Below are 24,302 nucleotides of genomic sequence, written 5' to 3'. Positions count from 1 at the left end.
ATATACTCACTCTACCAACTTAATCATAAAACAGTTGACAAATGATTTCAGAAGAGAGAAAAATTACCATAGTGAATAGGGTATGTCTGGTGACAAATATGTTTTTAGACATGGCTATTTAGAATTCAGAACTTACTAAGACAAACATCAGGACCCATGGCCAACAGATAACTGAGCAAGTCCCAGGAGAGCTTGGGTGTTGATTCCAGGTAAAACAGCCTGGCCAATGTAGAGGAGTACCATTGGGGCATAAAAATCAAAGTGACCATAAGACACACAATTTAATACTGAGGCACACAACTTAGGAAGAGGCTCTTGGCAGGCATTTCAGAGTAAAACTAAGGTGCTCAGGTTGCTGCTGGGCTTCCAACCAACCAACACCAGTGTTTGATATTATTTCCAAAGGGTGATGACTACTTGTGCATGGAACATTCCCACTTGAGGCCCACTTAACAGAAGGAACTCCTTACCCAGAGTTAAATAAACCCCAAGGAGAATGCATGGTTCTAAGTGTAAAATCTGTCCCACGGCCTTGCCTGTATTTATGAAAGTCTTAAACAGAACACTTAAAGTAAGCATTTGATAAACACTGACTGAATTAGATTTCATTAGCTAGACATTAAATGTCACTCATAGGAGATGGAGCAAAACTAAGAAGTTGATAAACAGTTATTTTTACTATTTAAATACAAAGAAGTAGATGTATGAGATACTCCCTCAAGTCTCTCCTCTGTTAAGACCTAAAAATAGCTGGATACAGTGGCACATGCCTGTGGTGGAGGCTGAGGCAGGATGATCACTTCAATACAGGAGACAGAGGCCAGCCTGGGCAACACAGGGAGATCCTATCTTAAAAAATTTAAAAATTAAAAATAAATAAAAAGAAGTAATTGTAACCACCCTTTTGGAAAGCTATTTCAATAGGCAGGAAACAATGGATTTTTATAGCACCTTATGTGGAAAATTTTGAGTGTGGGCTCAGTTCACCACAAGCCCCTCTCAAAGAAGAAAACGAGCCCTGGTGTAGACACCTATCTCAGATGGAATGGATTCCTGCCCCCACCTCTGGCATTAAGATTTGAAACAGCAGGTCAGGCACATTGTATGCTGGAACTGAAGAACATAAATCCAGCCTCCATGCACCAGGTACCTTTCTTCATGCTCCCAGAAGCAGAGAAAGCAAGTCTCCACAGACAGAATGGGACCAGTGTTCCGAGAGAGGCAGAAATGGGGAAGGAGGAGGGCCATCTGCCTGACTTGGCTCCTGGCAACCTCCCAGACTCTGAGCCTGGAGAAAGACTCCACACCCTATCACACCCATCCCTGTCTTACCTGTTCCCTGAACTGATTTCTGTTACCTTCAGCTAAGAATCTGAAACTGTTAGTGACAACTTACCATAGGAGAAACTTTTGAGTGTTGTTAGCATATTTTCGATCACTGTAAAGACTCTTCCAGAAACAACCTAAATGTCAACAAAAAACTAACTAGAAAGTTACAGTACAGTAAGTCAAAGAAATAAAACCATTTAAAATCTATGCCGAGCATGGTGGTGGCACATGTCTATAAACCCAGCAGCTTGGGAGGCTGAGGCAGGAGGATGGCAAGTTCAAAGCAAGCTTCATCAACTTAGTGAGGCCCTAAGCAACTTGGCAAGACTGGTTTTAAAATAAAACATAAAAAAAGGGTTGGGGATGTGACTCAGTGGTTAAGCACCCCTAAGTTCAATCCCTGGCACCAAAAACAAGTAAAAAAATAAAATCTATGCAGTTTATGAAACAACTAGAAAAAGTATTTGTTTTATGATTAAAACCAAGTAAAATACAATAGACAACAAAAGAATAAGGGTAACGAAAATAACAGATGCGGACGGGGGCGTAGGGCTATTGGTTATTGGGGTTTTAATTTCTTCTCTGTTGTTAATTAAAACTAGGAAGAGAAACCTAATTGCCAAAAACAAGAAACAGAGCATATATGTTCATCACTGATGGGTGATTTTTTTAAAATTGTAGTATGTCTATACTATGAAATACCACGCATTAATAAAAAGGTAAACCAATACATGTAACAACACAGATGTATCTCAAATACCCTGAGTGAAAGATGCCAAACCAAAAAAAAAAAGCTATATTCCATATAACTCTGTTTATATTAAATTCTAGAAAGGCAAAACTAAGAGAACAAAATCAGCATTTGCTTGAGAATGGGGGAAGAGGACTCAGAAGCACAAGAAAGCTTCTTGGTATGATGGAAATTTCTTTGTGGTTGGTGGTTACACAACTACCTATGTGTACTTAACAAAATTCCATGAACTGTGTATGCTAAACAAAGAGCAAATTTAGCTGTATAAAATATACCTCAGTAAACCAGATTTAAAGAAGATATTGAGCTTGGAAATCAAATCAAAATTACTTAGGCACCTCTAACACATCTGTTTGCTAATGCTGGGTGACATCATATTTAACAAACCATCCACCATATATCAAACATTCCACCAGGAGTTAGCATAGAGTGAGTAAAAGAGACAAAAAGTAAGTGCAGCTATGCAAATCAATTGTAGTCAATGCAGAAAAGCATGAACACTGATGATTTGTAGGACAGGGTCAGGGAAGGCCTCTGAGTCACACGCTTAGCTCAGACCCAAGGCATAAGTAGCAAGGCAAGGATTCTAAATGTGTTGTTATATCAACAGTCAACAGCGACTCAACTGAGTATAGGAAGTACAATTACATATTAATATCTGGTAGAATGTGGAATGGAACCCCCTAAGGAAGAGTCCTTGTGGATAAAGATCTTAAAATAGCACTACCGGCACAGTGACCAGGAAACAGAGAAGTTTTGGAATTTTACTTCAAAGAGTATTATAGTTCCTCCATCCCTTGTTAATATTTCAAAATTGGTTGACAAAATGTATGTGCTTCCCTAAAATGAGGGGTCCTAAGGGTAAATAAATTCCATGTTCTGGTGGTTTTTTAAAAAGATGTGTTGGTCTTGTTTTGACTTTTGGCTGAATTTAATCAGGATTTATTTATCATGGTTTTCTGAAGTTAATCAAAGGTTCTAAATGATGACATCACACACACATACACACACACACACACACACACACACACACACACACACACACACACCCCTGCCAAAAGTTAACCAGAATGTTCCCAGTTTGGTAAGCAAATTCTTCACGCTTTAGAATCAGGCTCAAGTGCACCTTCTCCACTTGGCTACAGAGATGCTTTCTACCTCGGTCTTCCTCTGAAACTCCAAGACTTTTCTTTTTGGCAAATGCCTCTTTCCTCTAACCAAACTTCAAGTGTGGGGAGTAAGGTGGGTCTCAGCCCCTCACCAAACTTCCCTTCCTAGACTCCCCTCTGGTTTTAAACAGCCTTTGTTTGGTAACAACTCCCACATGAATCTCTCTATCCCTGGTCTTTCCCCAAAGCTCCAGAGTTCAGTACCCAACTATCATTTAACATCTCCCTTCACATTTTTAACAAGCATCTTAAACTTCAAGTCTAAAAGAGACCTCCTGGTTTCTAGATCTCTGCCAACTTCCCTCTCTTCACAGTGCTCCTCGTTCTCAGGAAAAAGGCACCAACCACTGTGCTTCCAGGTTGCTCAGGCCAAAAACCTAGGAGTTGGCCTTAAGTTGTCCCTTTCCTTCTCATCCCAAAAATAAGTCCATTAGGTGTCACACTCAAAAACCCATCCCCCATGCAACCATTCCTCACTTTCACTATTATCCCCTGGGCCATGCCACCATCCCTCTCTCCTGGACTGCTAATTGGACAAACCATGATCCCTTGCCTCCTTACAATACGCTCTCCATTCAGCAATCAAAATGAACCTTTTCAATTATAATTCAGTTCATGCCTCACCCTGCTCCAAACCTTTTTCCTCTTCTTGGTGCTGAGGATGGAACCTAGTGCTTCATTCACGCTAGGCAATATAGCTCTACCAGTGAGCTACATCCCCAGCCCTCTCAAGGGTTGTAATGGCCTTCTGTCACACTTACCAAAAAAAGGATCCACTGCTCTAGAACAATGTCATGGTTTGGATGCATGTGCATGGGTTAAAGGTTTGGTCCCCAGGGAGGCACTATTGGGAGGTGCTATGAACCTTTAGGAGACGGAGCATAATGGAAAGTCCTTAGATCATTAAGGGCATGTCCCTAATGTGGGACCCGTACTTGCCCTTTCTCTTTGCTTCCTGATTCATGATGGAAGAGCTTTACTCTGCCATGTGCTCCTGCCATGTGTCATCCTTGTCAGAGGCAGACAGTCTTGGGGCCACCTGATCTTAGACTGGAACTTCCAGAACCATGAGCCAAAATAAAACTAAGTTAATTGCCTCAGGTATTTCCTCATAGTGATGGAAAACTGATTAACACAATAATTGGCAAGAGATCAAATTTAGTGCTAAAGGTTACGGGAAACATTTTCAAAGGTACAACAGTCTGCTGCCACTCCCCAAATCCAATGAGGGGTGCAAATCAGATCACACTGCATACACTCAACAGTCAATGCTGAGATGCTGTGGCAAAATCTCTGAAATCAATGACCACCTATTCCTAAATCAATATGCATTCAAACAGAATACTCTTCCTCCATCTAATCAGACCTGCAAGATGACTCTGAAGGTTGAGGGAGGAGGGTGTTGCTCGAGGCCTTCTGACCATGCTTAGTTTTCATGATTTGAAGTCATTTGGTCCCTGTGGCTTCCACTGAAAATTTGTACAATACTGTAATCTAAAGAGGTATAAGGTATGATTACACAAATGGTGTGACTCTACATCATGTACAACCAGAGAAATGAAAAGTTGTACTCTGTGTACAATAAATCAAAATGCATTCTGTTGTAATGTATAACTAAATAGAACCAACAATTCAAAAAAAAAAAAAAAAAAGGTGTAAGTAAGACTGTTAAATAATCCTCTCCTAAATTTCAATCTCAAATGCATTGGCTTCTGTTTAAATGTTCTATTGTCTGCAAGTTGTCAAACAATGCTTCATTTTGTGTTCCCAGACAAACACAAAATACATCTGATGCTAAAACTTGACATGTTACTGTTTGGATTCCTCAGATTTAGTGTTATTAACTTTAAATACAAAGGTTTCTTGCAAATTAGAATCACCTAGAAACACGTATCAGTGAGCCCAGCTTCATAAAAGGAATTGCCTCAATATTTACTGTTACTGTTTCTAAGATTTGTTTTAAAGTCGACCACTAAAAACTTCTACCTCCCCCTACAGAAGCCAGGAAGAAAACCCAGGCTTCTCTTCCTCTGCACACCTGTCATTGGACGACCCCCACCCCCATGGCCTCCCTTCTTATGTGATCATCTCCTGGCAGCAGGAGGGCTGTGGTGGATCCGTGCCATCCGGGCCCTCTTTGAAAGCTCTATTTTTAGACTAGCAGCCCTTCTCCAATTCCTAACTTGGTCCTAGATAATCATGAGGCAATCTGTAGAGAGAAACCCTTCAGAAGCCAGGGAAGTCCCAATAAGATTGGCAACACTCCTGGGCTAACACAGCAAGATTCTCCAAAGAGACATAAAGGAGAGGACAGCCTCATCAAACCTGACTGTCCTCAATGGGCCAGACCTCAGCCTGGGCTCCTGTTTCACATGTATGGTGCCTGGTGTCCAGGATTTCATCAGGTTAACGAAACAAGACTCGAAAAGAGGTGCTACTCATCTATGAAGATTTTGAACCATGTGCTAGGAAATTTAAAATAACTTATGGACGAGAATGTATCATGTGCACTACCAACACTGAGATTTCAGATTTGTATAATAGCCATGGAAAGAGATATTGAAAAAATATTCAAAGAAAAATTTAGTCATCCTTCATAAAAAGAAGAGCATACCAAAATGATGTAGTAAGTTAAATATCTCCCGTGCTATTAAAAAATGTAACACCTATCGGTTTTAAATGGAACAGGCATTCCAGAAACACAAAATACATCTGATGCTAAAACTATGTCTAATCTACTGCTACACCTCTATTAAATAAAACTGCAGTAACATGAATTTAAAGAACTCTAAGTTCAAAATAAATATTTGGCTTTACCCTCACTACTAAAATGAATAGTAGGCCTAAGCATATTAACCGGAATTTCATGGGAGAATGCATCTAAAAATATGGGGGGAAGTTTACATATTTCCTATTGCACCTTCCTTCCAAGGACTTTGTGTGGGGTGGTGGGGGTACTGGAGATGAAATCCAGAGGCGCTTTACCACTAAGTCACATCCCCAGTCCTTTTTATCTTTTGAGACAGGGTCTTACTAAGTTGCTGAGGGTTTCACTAAGTTTCTGAGGCTGGCCTTGAATTTGCACTCTTCCTGCCTCAGCCTCCTGAGTTGATGAGATTATAAGAATGCAACACTGTGCCAAGTTCCCTCCAACGATATCTTAACATGTCAGAATTGATCTCTCTTCTTTAACCCTAAGCTGGATTTTGTCAAGAATCAGAATATTTTTTTTTTCCGAACTCACAAGTGTATGGTGTTAAAAATATCTGCTCTCCAGATTTCTGCTGATAACATTAAATGAAGATCTTTTGAAACGGTTGAAGATAACATGTTGATTCTTGCATTCTCAGGTTCAAATACATAAAATATAAAGAAGATTCACTTACTGGTCCCAGCTGTAGCAGTTAGCATCTGTTTACTGAGAATCTCTGGCTCTGAATGTGTGCACACCTCTACCTGTCTGGTATCCTCCCTTGCATCCACTTTGGAGTTGGGATTTCTCAGGGACTGCTAAATGAGAGAGTAGTCTGGGAGAACACAGAAATATGGACCTCAGGAAGCAACAAACCCAGTGAAGTTCCCTCCCTTACCCTCACGAGCAGAACAAAATCTCCCTGCTCCAACATTGTCTACTTTCTGTATTTCTTAGATGGTAATGTAGGAAGAAGCACCTACCAGATCTCAGAATAGATCCTCAATAGATTTGGAGGAACAGATGACATATTTTATAAAAGAAAAAAATTTTTAATATGTATATTGTGCTATGAGAAGAATTTAGAAATTCACAAATTAAGTTTTGTCAGCTTTACATTTGTAACAATAAAGTGTTTAATTCAGAGTCCTCAGCTCCATGAAAATGGCCCTTGAGTCTGGCTCCTAATGGTATGATGTCTTAATTGACAGACTTTAAAATCACTGTTATATGAAAGTCAGTCAAGATGGGAACACTGGTAACTAATCTTGGTAATAAATTCTCAACAGAAACAGTTCAATAATATATTGAATTCATCCTCAGCTGTGGCCCACAAATTCCAAACTGACCAGGGCCAGGGCCACTGCTCCCAATCTCACAGATTTGTGAGATGATAGATCAGCTTGGATTCATTTTGTGCACATCTGTGTGTGGTGGGGGGCGGTCACTGGGGATTGAACCCAGTGGCACTTAACCACTGAGCCACATGTCTAACCTTTTTTATATTTTATTTTGAGACAGTGTCTTGATAAGTTGCTGAGGCTGGCTTTGACCTTGTGATCCTCCTACCTAGCCTCCTGAGCCACTGGGATTATAGGCATATGCCACCAAGCTTGGCATCAGCTCAGAGTTTAAAGATAGAGATGGTGGGCACTAAAGATTTTCACTTAATAGGAGAGAAATGCCCTACCATACTAATCCAATTACTATCAGTAGAATTTTAAGTCCCCACCCCCCAATTTTTTAAATGAATAATTTCAGTCCTTACTGATGCTTTTCTCCAAATGATCTAAAGCCTGTGTAAAGTATTTTAATCAGATGTTAAAGAAAATAACTTCTCTCCTTTTGGATACTAACTTCCTGGCTTAGCTGTCAGAGGCAAGATAGCAGCGTGGCTTAACTTAAATCAAGTGTGGATTACAGTTGAGGATAATGCTATTCTCTCCTGTTATACAAATATGCTTCAGTTAGCAACTTAAACCTTATCAATTTTCTTACAAATGTTCTCTTAATATTACAGACTTTTGAGAATGAGATAATTCTTATGTAATTTTTATTCTATTCAAAGTCGTAGGCTGGGGTTGTGGCTCAGTGGCAGAGTGCTTGCCTAGCATGTGTGAAGCACTGGGTTTGATTCTAAGCACCACATATAAATAAATGAATAAAATAAAGGCCTATCAACATCTTAAAAATATCTTTTTTAAAAAAGTGTCCAATTAGGTAGGTAAAGGAGGAACCTATTATAATAGTGCTTTGAACAGTCCCAGAGAAGCTACAGGGGTTCACAATGGGGGTGGTTCCTTCACAAGCACTTCTGCCAGTTTCCTTATCCCTGTCACAGGAATCTTTCTACATCAAGGGCTTTCACTCAACTGACAAACATTTATTAATCCTCTACCACAAGCCAGCTGCTTTGCTAGGTGTTTGGCAGGAAGTGGTGACCAAGAGGGACCCTGCTTTGAAGGAGCTTTCAATGAACTTACAGTTCAGACAAGTAAGTACCAGCAAACGATTATAAAAACTGCCCAGGTAGAGGTGACCAGAACTTAAGGGGACCTTAGGCCAAGGATATGGAGGGAATGGTTGAATGTAACTCCCTGAAGACAGGGAAGCTTGAGCTAAGGACAGGAACAGGCAGGTAAATGCTTCTCAGCCTTTCAGATTTTATGGACTAGTAAAACTTTCCCTTCTGAACTCTGGAGAGACAACATGGGGATAATCAGTTTTAAATATCACCACCAAGAGTATATCAGACAAAAGTTTCAACGACTACCAAGGATATTTTAACACAAAAATGGAGTACATAAACCACTCTGGAAAGCAAGTATGAAGAGTCCTCAAAAAACTAGGGATGGAACCACCATATAACCCAGCTATCCCACTCTTTGTTATTTTCTCAAAAGATCTAAAATTGAGCCAGGCATGGTGGTGCACACCTTTTATACCAGGAGCTTGGGAAGCTGAGGCAGGAGGACTGCAAGCTTAAAGTCAGCCTCAGCAACTTAGCAAGGCCCTAAGCAACTCAGTGAGACCCTCTCTCTAAATATAAAAAAAAAGGCTGGGGATGTTGCTGAGTAGTTAAATGCCTCTGGGTTCAATCCCTGGCACCAAAAAATTTTAAAAATTAAAAAAATCTCAAATTGGCATATAACAGCCATACAGTCACCTCCTATTTATAGCAGCAATATTCACAATAGCTCAATTAATCAACCCAGATGCCCACAAATTAATGGATTAAAGAATTGTGGTATATGTATGTATGTATATATGTATGTGTATGTATGTGTACACACACACACACACACACACACACACACACACAAAATGGAGTTCTACTCAGTCATAAGAAAGAATGAAATTATAGCATTTACTAGTAAATGGATGGAAATGAAGAATATCATATAAGTGAAATAAGCCAAACTCAGGAACTGAAAGGTTAAATGCTTTCTCCCCTATGAAGAAGTTACAGTAAAACTGAGGAAAAGGGGAGAGACGAATAATATAATCAATCAAATATAAATGAATAGATGACTGAAAGGATGTCAAAGTAGAGTAGAGGAATGGGAGATGGGGAGGGAGGATGGGAAAGAAAAGGGATGGAAAATGGGGGTGGGATCATGAACTGAAATAGATTTCCATGCATGTACAAGTTTGTCGGGATGAACCCAACTACTATGTAACTATAAAGCTCTAATTAAAAAGAAAAAACACTGAGTACATAATTGCAGAATAACATTCTGTTAGTTGGGTTATATGAATTCTAACTTGTGAAAACCTTAGTACATTGTATTTTTTCCATCTCACCGCATCCTAGTTAACATTTTGTCACCAAATGTCTGATTCATAATCTGCATTTGGAAGTTCTGAACTCAGGAAAACATGGCAGCAATGGGATATGGAGGCCAGTTTCCAAACCTCCAAGATCAAAGCAGGAGACCCACAGAGAAAGATGGTATGGAGAGAGTCGATGAATCAGAAAAGGCCTAGGACACTTCAAGGAAGGGCAGTCAGTGTATGCTGACCTTGCCAGAGAAGCCACAACAGAGACCACATTCACCAGCACACACCAGCCCACACCAGTCCCAACAGGATGCACACGGACAGAGGCATCAAGGACCAGCCATGACCCCACTGCCTCAGTATAGAGACCAGAGGCCTAAAAGGCAGCACCCGGATCAGACCACTCTCATTTTATCAGAACCCAGGCATCAACTCAGAAGGGCCGTACTGGGGAAGAGGGAGACAACTTCAGAGACGCTAGCCCAAGACAGGAAGTTCAAATTGACCAAATTCAAGTACTGAAGTGAATATTGACCAGGGATTGATGTTTTTCATCGAAAGTTATCTTGTGGTTGCTAAGTGTTCTCTACAAGATGAGATGGAGACCTGTGAGCCAGTTGGGTTAGAAAGAGAGAAAATTTCATTTCTCAGTCATACTGTGGAAGTGCTTCTATAGCTGCTACAGTGGCTGGGGCTGGAAGAAAGGGACCCTCTCTGAGCACTATTGAGGAATTAGGGTTCTAGGTTTAATACTTAGAAAAGTTAGGGTAACATGTTTATTACCCACCATCTAAAAACACTACAGGAGCAGCTTGTGTTCAGGACCGCAGGAGGGCTGCTCCAGGTAGTTCAGTTCTGCCCAGAAGACGTCGCCACAGTTCTTTGGATCACTTAAAAAGTCACCCACCTCAAACCAACACATACTGTTCTATAGCAAGGATATAGACTCTTTGCGAAGAAAATAAAAATAGAACTTTTTTCAGAAGGCTCTTTCCTAACACAGTTGACAGGTATTGTGGAGCAAGGCTGACCTAACAGCTGAGAAATGATAGGCAGCTTCTGAACCTCAGAAGGACTAGTGAGAGAAAGAGCTGGCAGACACAGTGCTCAGCACATCAAGGGCCTGGCAAGTGAGGACCCCGTCTCTCCGACACATTGTCAAGCCCGATGATTTGTCCACAGTCAGCAATGTGTGAGGCCAGGATGGGGGAGTAAGCAGCCACCTTTTCCGTGGACAAAGATAACAACATCAGGTCTCAGCTCTTCAGAGTCCACTGACAGGCCCTTGATCAAACAGGTCACAAGACAGTCACCTTCCCCATCCCTCCTCCCTTTCAGAGATGTTAACCTGCTGTTGCCAGGAGAACAGTACCTTGCCCAAGAAACAGTTAATAAACAGCAGCAATGAATATTAAACCTAGTACTATTTTTTTTTTTAAAGGAGTCTCACTATTTTACCCAGATTGGCCCTAAAAATTCGTGAGCTCAAGCAATCCTCCTGCCTCCCGAGTAGGTGAGACTATAGGCAGGTACCACTGTGCCTAGCTTAAATGGGAAATCTCAATCTCTCTCCACCCTCCTCTGCACCACAGCCAAATCACCTAACATTTGGTAGCTCTATCTACACAGCCACAGACCCCAAAACCACCTGGACATGGAGGGCACATGTTACTCAAGGAGTTCCATAACCGAGTTACACTGGCAAGCAAAAAATAATTTTGGACTCGTTTTCCTTATCTATGAAAAGTAACATAACAATGACAACCCCTTTTACAGGGTTGTTTTAGAGTTAAACAAAAATTTTGTAAACTTTCTAACTCACCCATAGTTGTTAGTTGCTGGAGTTGTTATGTTGACAACCTTGTCTGACAAGCTTTATTACTGTCCTCACTCTGCCTATGACCAAAGCTCAACATTTTGTTCATTTGCCTGAGAGAACTTTCTGGGGTGACGAACATGTTCTAAATCTTAACAGATGTATGGTTACATGAAGACATATTAACCAAAACTTGTAATTATACACTTATACTAGGTGCATTTCATTTCAGGGTATTTGATTTTATCTCAAGATTTTTTTTTTTCAAAGATCACGGGCCAGTAAACAGTTATGTGCAGCACAGCACAGTAGTGTAAGCCTGTAATCCCAGGAGCTCAGGAGGCTGAGGCAGGAGGATTGCAAGTTCGAAGCCAGCCTCAGCAATTTAGCAAGACCCTGTCTCAAAATTAAAAAAAAAAAAAAAAGGAAAGGGCTGGGGAAGAGGCACAGCAGTTAAGTGCCTCCGGGTTCAATCCCTGGTACCAAAAAACAAAAAACAAAACAAAACCAAACAAACCACCCACTCCAGCAATGTGCATTCTGAAAGATCCATTATTTCATGTCAAAATTTACATTTTTTTTTCTGGTTCTTGTTCTGAAATCTGCTTTCCAACTAATCCTTCCTACCCATTTGAAACTTCTGAATGTTCATTATACCAATTAACTGCTATATTTATCTGTTCTACTTATTCAGAATTTTAGCTTTACTGTTACCTCCTAAACATATTCACCTGGACCCTTCTATTAAATGGAGGTCTCTGTGCCTTTAAGGGAACTATAGCCACAGACTACATCTCCTTAAAAAGCAGGTCAGGATCATGTGCCAGATGCCTACAGTTTTAAGCCAACAGACTTCTGAGAACCTAAAATATATTTCTTGGTCTTAGTCAAAATTCCTAAAACAATTTATTAAGCAACTATATATAAAGCACTAGTCTAAATACTCCTGATAGAGAAGTAAACAAAATAAAGTTCTTATTCTTTTGGATGTTACATCATAATGTACATAATTTTCAGAATTGCACAAAAAAGTAGATCTCTTCGCCCAATGAAAAATCAGTAAAAAAAGAGTCAAAACAACAAAACTAAGTTCAAGGGCAGTATTGAGCCAGTACAGAAAAAACTGTGTTCAAGTCAGGCATGGTGGCACACACCTGTAATCTCAGTGACTCAGGAGGCCAAGGCAGGAGGATCATAAGTTCAAGGACAGCCTTGGCAACTTAGTGACAGCCTGCCTCTTAAAAAAAAACAAAACAAAAAAAAACATGGGAATGTTACTCGGTGGTAGAGTATCCCTAGATTCAATCCCCAGTACCATAAAGAAACAAATAAATCAAACAAACAGAAAAGAAAGAACTGTTTGTAGAAGTAAATAACTAAAACTAAACTACCATGCATACCCAGTGCCCATGAAGGATAATGTCAAGGACTATACAGTTGGGCTAAAGAAATGACCTGAAGGCTCCGCATGCTTATGGTTTGTGAAATTACATACAGTTCCTGAGAGAAATTACCCAAAATACAGCACAAGCAATTTGAGGGAAATGGCATAGGCCAGGAGGGCAGGCAGAATTTGAAGCTAAAATAAAATCTTTTCCGGAAAGGGTGATGTGACCATGAATAGCTCCTTGTTCAGAACCTTCGGACAGGTGTCACATCTCTTCAAAGTCCACTTGGCTTAAAGGAAATAATTTTCCACTTGAATCATGCCAAGACCAACTGAAAATCATCACTGTGTGTGTGGTTATGCAAGTTGGCACCTCACCTAGTACTTCCCAACCTTTACTAAACATCAGCTTCCTGTGCCCTTGAAAATGATTACCTACATTAGGCTTTCCATTGGCCAATAAAAGTTTTTGAACAGAAGGTCAACATATGTACACATCTAACTCACTTGGGTTGGGCAAAGGAAGTGCCAATCTTCAGAAAAGGGCCCACTGTTAAAGTCCCAACACTCTTCCTTTCTTAGGCAACACCTGGTAATAGAGAGCTGATGACCTTCAGGGCTAGAAATATGACCGAGACTCTCAGGTAAAACTGGTTTCATGGGGCATTCATCTCTTCCTAGTTCCAAATGACATCAGGCCTCACCTTTTAGTTGAATTTCCAGGGAACTATCCCTATTCACCCCAATAATTACCTGCCTCTGTGTAGCTTATAAGGAAACAGGATTCAGTATTTTTACAGAAGAAAATATTTAAAACATCAGTTCTATTTAACATATGCCTGAACTGCTGCTCATCTATGAGATGGGATGAAATCAGAAAATCCAAATGATTGTTCTTATGAATTTTATTAGGTCCTCTTTGAAAAAAAGCAGTCTGAAAGCTAAATTCCTACAGCAATGAAATACATTTTAAACAATTTGTAACTGTCAAATTTCCATTTGTGCTACTAATCTAAATGACTTCCAACATTTAACATTCTATATTAATGTTCTGTGGTTAGAAAACAGAAAAATAATGAACCATAATTCTAAGCTATGTCATCTGAACTTTTGTATGTCCAAACCATGGCATAACTTGGATCCCACTTCAGACCCAATATGTACAAAACCCTTGCAATATTAATTTATTATTACTTTTACTGGCATTAAAGCTAGTCAAGTAAGAGTATCATGTCGGGAGTAGAGAAAGAATGAGCAGACGTCCTTAGTACCAGTCCTTCACTTACCATAAGACAAAACATAACATTTATTCAAATAGTTCTGGTCCCCAATTTCCTGTGTCAAACAGAGCTCTCATGACCTGTTCTGCCCAACTCACAGGGCTGACATGCTAACTGAATGAAAATTTTTTTTTTGGGGGGGGGGCGGGGGGTTGCTGGGGATTTGAACCCAGGGCCTTGTGCTTTCGAGGCAAGCACTCTGCCAAGTGAGCTATATCCCCAGTCCCTGAAAATGTTCTTAATGTGTTATATTTACAAGCTGCTTTCCAAAAACATAAGAAATTATTTCACTTTGCCTCAAAAATTAAAGTTCAGAATCTCTTTTGTATTTAAATATATAAATATTAACATTTATACAATTTATACTCTTGAACGTTTTGGACCAAGTTATAGCTTAACCATTAGAATAAGGAATCTCAGTACTTTAAAATCCACAAGAACATTATTATTTCAAAAAGTGATGACTCAACTCTAAGTGCTTTTAAATTGTGTGGATAGAAAACTAGCCACATAATTTACAGACTTTAGGAAAGATCAAAGTATCTGCTTGGATTTAAAAAGATACAACTCCATTCTAGGAAAATATGAGCAGCTCACTAAATTCTCAGTTCTAAAGAATACCAAAGGTAACAAAACTAGAGTCCAAGAATAAATGTTAAATGCTACTGTATAAACCAAGTCTTTCAAAGGAAAAGAGAAAGTTATCAGGCTCCTATATAATTTGATTCCAATAGAGAGCATAGCAGATGTAAGCAACATCTTCACCAAAGTCAAGTCAAGGAAATTACAGGAAACAACCTATGAATCAGAAGAGATTTAAAACACCTACTGATCTTCTATATGCCTGGCACAGCAATGGACTAACACCAAGAGATAGTACCTTACTCCTGAGGTACTGATGAGGCACCCGAGTTGCAGAGGTAATGAGATAACTCACTGAAGGTTACCCAACTGACATGGAAGACATGAGACATGAACCGGACTGTGTACCGTTTGTGTATTCTCCATTACATTCCTATTCCAAGTGTTCTGACACTTATAACATTTTTTCCAATTCTGTAACAAAGTATATTTCCAAGGTCTCAGACCTGACATCAGGGTGAGCAAAATCTAATTGTTGAAATACCTCTATTTGTTTTAGTATTCCAAATTCAATTTTAAAAACAAGAGAAGAAAAGCAATATTCAGCACTGGATGGTGGGGAAGAGGGCAAATTAGTCAAGATCAAAATACCTTTTAGTACTTAAGTAGAAAATAATTGTCCTATGATTACATATCAATAAGGTTATAAGTTTTAAAATTTGTTTCATTTAATAAGCTAAAACCTGCATTTTCATAAATGCAGATCAAAACTGCAATAAAAATGGTTTACAATTTTTCATAAAAAGAAATGTAGGTTTTTTTCTTCCTCCCTTCTTTCATTGACTAAATCCTTATTTCATATTGAAATTAAGAGTTAGTAAAGCCCTCTGCATAGTTGCCATTAGTGTCTTTATAAAGTAACATCAATGAAATGTTGACAGAAATTTTTTAAAAAGTTACTACTTGAGAGCATTAAATTGAGTTCAATAATCAAGAATTCTGGAAGTCAGACATGGTGACTCATGCCTGTAATTTCAGCCACTGAGGAGGCTGAAGCAGGAGGCCCACAAGTTCATGGCCAGTCTGGGCAAATTAGTAAGTCCCTGTTTCAAAATTAAAGGAAAAAGAAGAAAAGTGGGCCAGGAACGTAGCTCAGTGATAGAGCACATGTGTAGTATGCATCAGGTCTTGTTCAATCTCCATTACCACATTTTAAAAATAAAAATAAGAAATTCTAGCAAACTATCAAAAGATTTTGCAGAAATGCAAAACTACTCTGAAACACAAATCTCATTAAATACTATAGGAGAAAGAACAATCTCAGCATGAAAAGTCATCTGAATTCCTCTATAAGTTGTAAAGACATAATTCTCTAAACAGAAAACAACCCCAGTCTCTATTCAAGAGAAATCATCAACTTGTGATTGTCTGTATAAGTGGAGAAAGTAATAAATTATCACAAGTGGAATCAATTGTGTGTAAGTGTTTGCACATGGGCATGCCAGATGTCCTGACAGGACTCAGAACAGGAACCTCTGCACCTTCCAATTCTGCTACTCTGCTCCACCGGCGCCCTTATCCAGAGAGACACAGAGCAGGCTGAGCTCTCTTGTGGGATGAGGGGTGAGAACAAGAGAATAGGACAAGGAGCAAAGTGGAAAAAGGGAGTAAGGAAATTCATACTTCTGGTTTAAAAGACCCTCTAGTAATTAACTTAAAGAATTTCAAATGCCCATTCCATCAAAGCTCTAAATGATTTACTCCAGGCTACATCTGTCACAAATAATTATAAAAGTACACATGTTCCCAGTACTGTAAGGTGCACACTTTATCTTCAAAAGGCTTCCAAAAATGTAACAAGATGATATTTGAGAACTAGCTCAGTGGTAGAGCACTTGCTTAGCATGCTTGAGGACTAGGATTCAACCCCTAGTACATTAAAAAAAAAAAAAAAATTATATCCACCTAAACAGGGAAAATATATATGAATGGATATATATTGGAAAAAGTAACTACCAAACAGTATTCAGAGAAAGTAAGTGAAATCAGAGTATAGTGCTAAGGGTTTTTGCTTTTCATCTCTTCTGGTAAGAAGGAAAAGAGTAATGATGATTATAATCAAGAATGTCAAAACAGCCTTACATTTACCAAAATTTGACGGACATTTTATGGCACAATACCAACTGGGGGAATAATTCCAACAACAAAAACACTAACATCCTCAGAACTGGGGCCAAATGCCTTTCATATCTATGCCCTTGTACAGGGTTTGGATCACACAAAGTACTTGAATCAGGACTTGAGGATGATGAAAATCAAATATTCAAACAGCAAAGATTCTTCCTCATGTCTTTAATTTGCCATTTAACATGAAAACATAACCCTAACTATATACATAAATGGCTTGGTTCTGCATGTAGGGGTGACATGGAGAATCTAATAATCAAGTGCATTTTTCTTAGGGCCTGACATAACTCAGCCTTTTCAACCCACTTCTTATTTCTCCAATCCACCTTTCTCTACCAGCAAGCAGCACTTCTGCCAGGTTCACTTCAGTTAAAGCCCATTGGATCAGATTAGTGACAGGCAATATGTTTCAATAATATAATGTGCCTAAGAATGAAAGAATTACACTACAGCAGTTTACTGTATAATTTAAAAAATACAATTTTTATGACACGAGATGATTTAACTGGTATTCTGGTAAGTACAACTCAAGTACTTGTCAGAGACGTGTGGAGAGAGGGGGGATCTATGTTTGAATGTCATCTCTTAGACTGCTTACATCTATCCTGGCTTCTATTTTATTTCATCAAGCTAGCCAAATGAGCTCTGTTTGAAAAGGACCTGCAGTTTCAACATGCTATCACTAATCATTAACAGTCATGAGAAAAAAATAAACATGAAAGAAAATTAATTTCTCATATGCCACTGAATACTATTAAATACCTCCTATGAACTGCTTATCTGAAACAAAGTGAGGAGGTATTGACTTTTCCTTCAGGATTGGTATATGCGTAAATAACATCTGAGTTAAATATTACCAAGGCTCCAATGTAGCCTTGGAAAAATATAGGAGATAAGCTAACAACCCAACAGTCAATACTTAGTGAATGGTCATAAATGTGATTTAAGGTATGTTTATTTACACAAAAAAGTACTCTTACACCTCTTCTTCCTATTCTTCTGATAAGTATGGATATTTCACAGGACTCCTTTCACAATGCAATTTAAGTTTCTGCAATGTTTTAGTTAATTGTAGAGCATCAGGGTAATTGTGATAGGCTCTCAAACTTAAATTTTATTTTGCATCCAATTTTCTTAGCATACAATTTATTTACAAGGAACAAAGATCTATATTTTTAAAAATGATAATAAGGAAATTTAATATTTTAAAAACCCACTCCAGCCAGGCTCAGTGGTGCACACACCTGTAATTCCAGTGACTTGGGAGGCTGAAGCAGAGGAACACCAGCTCAAGGCTAGCCTCAGCTACTCAGGGAGACCCTGTCTCAAAACAAAAAAACAAAAAGTACTAGGGATGTATGAGTGGTAAAGCACCTCTAGGTTCAATCTCCATCACCAAAAATAAATGCTTTTAAAAATGAAAATAAAAACCCACTCCAAAGCATCTTACCTAGAAGACCCCTGTGTTCCCAGTCTACCCTTCTGTTTTGCTGTGCTGACACTGAAGTTGAGCAGAACCACCCTTCTTCTTGGCACAATCCTTACTGTCACACGAAAACAACAGTTTCAGGCAACAATTATGGTACCTGGAAGTCATTCCCTGCAACCTCTTTGTCCCTTTCCAGATATTCTAAGGAACTTATGACCTGCACACTTCATCTTCTTTCACTGCTAAAAATGATTCTAGTTAGTCAGACACATGCCTTTAATCCCAGTAACTCAAGAAGATGAGGCAGGAGGATCACAAGTTCAAGGCCAGTCTCAGCAATGTGGGAAGACCCTGCCTCAAATAAATAAATAAATAAATAAGAAGTGGAGATGTAGCTCAGCCGTAGAGCCCCTGGGTTCAATCCCCAATACAAAAAAAAAAAAATTGGAGTCAACTTCACACAAACAGTAAGAACGGTTTCCTCAAGTGACTTTAAAACTATATTTCACTGTGAAGTTGCAAAGTTGTAAAACTAAGTTCCTAAGTTACAATGAAGGCAAGGTATACGATTTTTCTTATTTTATACATGTAACTAATGTGTACACATGAACATTTTTGAGACATGGGCCCGACGGCAAAACTTAAATGCATTTTATCCTTGAATAAATGTATTTTCAGTACTCTTCAATATGGTGTTTAAGCTACAGTTCAAGGAAACCCTAGTAGCTTTAATGAACAAATTAAGTTGCCTTATAAATCTAAGATTTATGTGGAAATACGTACTTCTGCAGTGCGTGAAAGCTATTAAAGTGAAGTACATCTAGGTACCACCTTATTTACACTCAATTTGTTGAGCAAACTTTTCTTCAATTGTGTAAAACTATACATCAGGAAATCACAAATACAAATTGATTTATGGTGTATGAAAATGAAGTTTTACAGTATTTATCCACATAGTAAAGATAGACCCCCAAACCTGTCATCTTCAAAATGGAAAATTTTTTTTCTTTATCTTGGGCCAAGTGAACAAGAAAGTTATTCATTAATATCATCATGGAAAACTGCCCACATGAAAGAGTAGTAGTAACTGCTGACTTCAAAGAATACTGAGGGCATTTTTAAAAAATAACTATCATCAGGGCAATCTTTAATTAGACTTGGTTTAGGAATAAAATTTTTAGAAGAAATCGCTACTTCAATTACACGAGGCTGTCATAACCCAAGCATGGATACCTCTGGTCAAAGCAGGCTTTGCAGAACCAGATTTCAGGCTAACTGAGGTCTTACCATCCCACCTGCTTCCTCTTTTCTGCAGTGTAATCACTCATCCTCAGATCCTACTGCTTTCTTCCCCTGGAGGCGACAGTCACCACTGCCCAGTACCTGCCAGTTATAGGGCCACCTCCTCCTAGGCCTACCCACCTGCAGAGAAAGTCTGGGGACATTTTTAACTGCCCCCAAACAAACACCTAGAGTACTAACTTCATCCTCACAACCCAAATACTGCCCTGTGACTTACCGCTGGGCTCTAAAGATAGAGTGACAAAAAGCAAGAAAGAAAGATTCAGGTTGGGATGGAGAACTTATGCCTTTCAGTGAAGACTTTGAAAAGTTCTCAGGTAATATTTAAGCTTCCATAGAAAAGAAAGATAAATTTGGGAAACCAGGAAGGCTTTTTGTCCCCTTCAAACAAATAGTTTAATCTATGAACCGTGTTGGAAATTAATTTGAGAAAAACCTTAAACTATATATGCATCTGTAAGGACATCAAGAAAAGACTCATACCAACAATTCAGTGAGAAACTACAATAATGAATAGCAAAAGGGTCTGACAAAATCACACTAGGAATGGACTACTGGAAACTGAGCTGGCTTTGCATAATCACAACAAATCTGAAAGGTTTCCAATCCCTGGATTTGAACTTTCTGCTCTGATTTCAAAGGATGTTTCCAAAGGCATCTACCAGAAGACAGTTTCTCACCAAAAATGTAAGAAGTTCTGCATTAGTCTCTACTCTAGAACACAGAGGTTGTTGTAATGAATTAGAATCTAATGCAGAATTTGAGGAGGAATTCTTTTCACAAAAGTCTTCTACCACTTTCACACATAGTTCTTAAACTATAATTTGGAAGTGTTGAATATTCTGTTTTGAGAATGTCAATAGATTCAACAACATTGAGTATGGAACTTTTGTTAGTCAACACCACTACAAATGTTTATAAGGCAAAGACCAAAATGGAGAGAATATCTTCAATATGACGGCAAAAGTTTCCTAACAATTCAAAAAGTGCTTATGAATTAATAGAAAAACATTAATATTCCAATTTAAAAAATTGGCACTACATCCAGTTAAAAAGGAATAAAATACTGGGCCCAGTGGTGCACACCTTTAATCCCAAAAGCTCAGGAGGCTGAGGCAGAAGGATTCCAAGTTAGAGGCTAGCCTGGACAACTAAGCGCCACCTGTCTAAAAAGAAAAAAATGGGGAAGTGGGGATGTAGCTCAGTGTTGGAAGTGCCCCCTAGGTCAATCCCCAATAACAAAAATAAAAAATAAGAAGTAAAACTAAAAATAACTAGATTTTTTTTTTTTTTTGTGTTCAACATCATTTGTAATCAAAGAAATAGAAATTTAAATATTGAGATAGCATTTTTCACCTATAAAGCTGGCATTTCTTAGGGATGATCCCCGTTAACAAGAATATGGTAGCAGGGCTCGGGTTGTAGCTCAGTGGTGGAGAGTTTGCCTCTCACATGTGATGCGCTGGGTTCCATCCTCAGCACCACATAAAAATAAACAAAATAAAGATATTGTGTCCATCTATAACTAAAAAATATTTTTTTAAAAAAGAATATAGTAACACAAGTACCCTCATAGAATGCCGATAAGCATACTTTGGTTAAATTTTTTCTTTTTTTGGAAAGCAAATAGCAAATATGTATCAAGAGACTTTGAACTATGAACTATATTTCAAGGACTCCTTTCTAATACATCCTGAATACAAAGTTTTTAAAAGAATGATTGTTCTAAGAGTATATTTAATAATAGTAACTGGAAATAAGTGAAAGTTCAGTTGTGAAAAAATGGTTAAATAAACTGATACAACTATAAAAATGTAACACAGCAGAGATACCAAAATAGGGATTCTGAAGACCATATAATGGGAAATTTTTCATGATATGCTAAGCAGAAAAAAAATGGCATGTAACAATATATTGATATAAACTATTATTGTAACAATTTATGTTTTATATTTTAACATGTATAAAAATATTAACTATTCTTTAGATCATAAGATTAACTCTTGCACTTTTCTGAATCTACTAATTTAAATATATGAAGCTTGTATTACTTTTGAAATCATAAGAAAGTTAACAGGACTATCAAGTGACATTAAAAGCTTAAGTCTAATAAATGAAGCTTAGTTTCCAAGAAATACTATAAGAAATTTATCTAGCATTTCATAAAGCTATTAAACACTCTAAAAGTTAACTTTGATTTATTGACATTTAGTTAAGCAATGCAGACCTCTACCAAACACTATTTTCTCTACAAGAACAGACTTTGGAGACTGAGGGTATACCTAGATAGGAGAGTATATGGATGACAGACACAAAATTGATCACCAGTCACACACTCCAAGAAAGCTAGAAAGAATAGGTGGGAAAAGTTGGTGCAAATTACATAAACAACTTCACATCACATGTTATTTTAAATTAACTTTGATTCCTCTGGAGTTATTTTTTAATAAAAAGCAAATAGGGTTTTTGGCATAACTTTTTTATGGAATATAGTACTTAAGAAAAAGCAACTTTTCTCCACTGTAAAGCAATGTAAATAGGGTATCCTTTTAATTTAAATAGTCCACCATTTCCTGTTATAATCATCCCTAAAAATGTTGGCCTATGCAACTGCAATCCTGATTATGCAGTTCCTTTTAGAGTTATCCATATACTGTTATCTGGGTGTATTTAGATTCTTAAAGAGATCACAGGTTCCAGGTAGCAACTACTACTGTTATTTCTTTTGTATATCCCACCCCCTCCCTGATTTCTTCCTCTCCCAGGAATTTACTCCTTATTAGTCCACTACCACCCCACCTCCCCAGAGCTGTGATTGAGTGTGATGATTGAATTCCAATCACCTGGCAAAACATGAAAGCTCTCTCCTCTCCTTTGGCCTAAGACTTTGATTTATTCAAACAAACAAAATACACTGGATTTCCTTGCTTAGAACACTGACTGCTTAAAATAAAAAGTATTTAACGTAAGATGTGCAACTATGCAAGCTAAATGAATAATTAACCTCTTCAGTCTTACTTCTAAGGTTGATTATGCCAAGTCAAAATCTACAAATGACCTAGCAGAAAAAGAGTATGTCTTAAGATGGGGAAAGGAGAGGATTAGGGCAAAAAGATTTATCTAAGATAAGTAAACTCCTAAATCCACTAATTACTATTGAGTAGTCAATAAGGTGCCCTTAACTATTAGTGGATTTATCTAGAGAGGCTGCAAAGTACAAAGGAGGAGAAGAAGTAATGAGGCATAGCGAAAAGACCTAGGAACTGCAGCAACCCCCATTTCTCCCACAATTTCTGCCCAGATTCCCCAGCAAACTGCCCAGCGAGAAGGCTGGGGTTGCCGCGCCCTGGCGGGTCAAATGCTGGGTGGGCGGCTTCCGGCTGGGGGTACAAGCTGGCCTGTCGGCTTAACCCAGTCTACTGTAAACCCCTCCGGTCACTTTCAAGGTGACAGCTACAAGATCTGCATCCGTCTCTTCCGCAGGAGCTGCACTGACCCCACGTGAGACCTGCCTCCGCTCCGCTGGGCTGCCTCCCCACCTTCTCCCCCAACTCTTCGAAATACGCGCCCCTCTCTTCGAAAGCTAGTCCCGTCACATGTCAGTTGCATTCACCCTGCGAGATCGCCACCGGGGTCAGACCGGGCGGCGGGAATCCACTCAGCTCTGCACTTACCCGCAGCGCCTCGGAGCCAACACCGAGCCCTGGGGGGAGCCGCAGCCGAGAGAGCGCTCGGAGCCTGGGCGTCCTATGCACTCTGGGCGGGGGCGCTCCAGGCCCACCCTGGGAGGACTGCCGGACCGAGTGCGCACCTGCGGGCGCGCGACTCGCCCCCCACCCCTACCCCCACCCCCACCCCCACCAGCACCCCGGTGGCGGCGGCAGCGGCTGCTAAGCGGGAACCCGGAGTCCTGGAGCTTCAGCCTCCCCGCCTCCCGGGCTGCCAGGGGGTGGAGCAAGGGCGGGGAGTTCAGGAAACTTGTAAATAGAAAAGCTCGGCGGCCTCAGCTCCGTAACCCACCGCTGCTCTTTCTGAGCGGACCCCTCCCACGTCTCCCCGCGGGAGACAAAGGACATGAGGGGTTCAAGAGGCTGCGCCCCTGAGAAACTTAAGAGACGCGCGAGGCAGTACCTTGAGGCGCGAGCCGGGGAGACTCCTGCTTTGCTTGGCTCGGCTGGGCTCCACTCGGCAGGTTGGCGGGCTCAGCTTGCCAGCTTCCTCCCTCCTCTCGCGCTCCCGTGTCCCAATCCCGAGGCCCCGCGCGCTCCCGGGCTAAGTGCGAGCGCGCCCCACGCCGCAGGCGTCTGCCCAGGAAGGTGCTGCACCTGTTGCCACGTGCGACGCGGTGCCGCGGGCTACTGCCTGCGCACCTGGACGAACCGCGCGTCCCTAGACCACACAAGTCCCCGCCGGCGACCAAAGCTCTGCAGTGCTGGGGCTCTAGGGCTGACCCGGCTACACAGAGGATCAGCCTCCTCCTCCTCCTCCTCCTTCTCCTTCTCCTTCTCTCCTCCTCCTGACCTCTTGCCACCTGTGTTCTTCTGAGCCCTCTGGCCTCCTTACAGCGGTGGGGTCAGTACATCAAGGGGTGGCGGAGA

At 39.8% G+C, this 24,302-nt stretch overlaps 1 protein-coding gene across 2 annotated transcripts in view; it reads right to left on the bottom strand.

Moving 5' to 3' along the window:
- Positions 1-23,944, bottom strand: part of Mtus1 (microtubule associated scaffold protein 1) — a 145,219-nt gene extending 121,275 nt beyond the window's left edge. The window contains exon 1 of one of the 2 annotated variants that reach the window (XM_047548322.1): positions 23,836-23,944. The gene's annotated coding sequence lies outside the window, so the exon portion shown is untranslated. Of the gene's footprint in view, positions 1-23,378; positions 23,516-23,835 lie in introns of those variants that run through there. The other variant, XM_047548321.1, reaches the window with a different exon arrangement.
- Between the last annotated feature and the right edge of the window lie 358 nt (positions 23,945-24,302).

Source organism: Sciurus carolinensis, chromosome 4, assembly GCF_902686445.1.
Source record: "Sciurus carolinensis chromosome 4, mSciCar1.2, whole genome shotgun sequence".
Taxonomy (NCBI): domain Eukaryota; kingdom Metazoa; phylum Chordata; class Mammalia; order Rodentia; family Sciuridae; genus Sciurus; species Sciurus carolinensis.
This window is presented reverse-complemented; position numbering and strand designations above follow the sequence as displayed.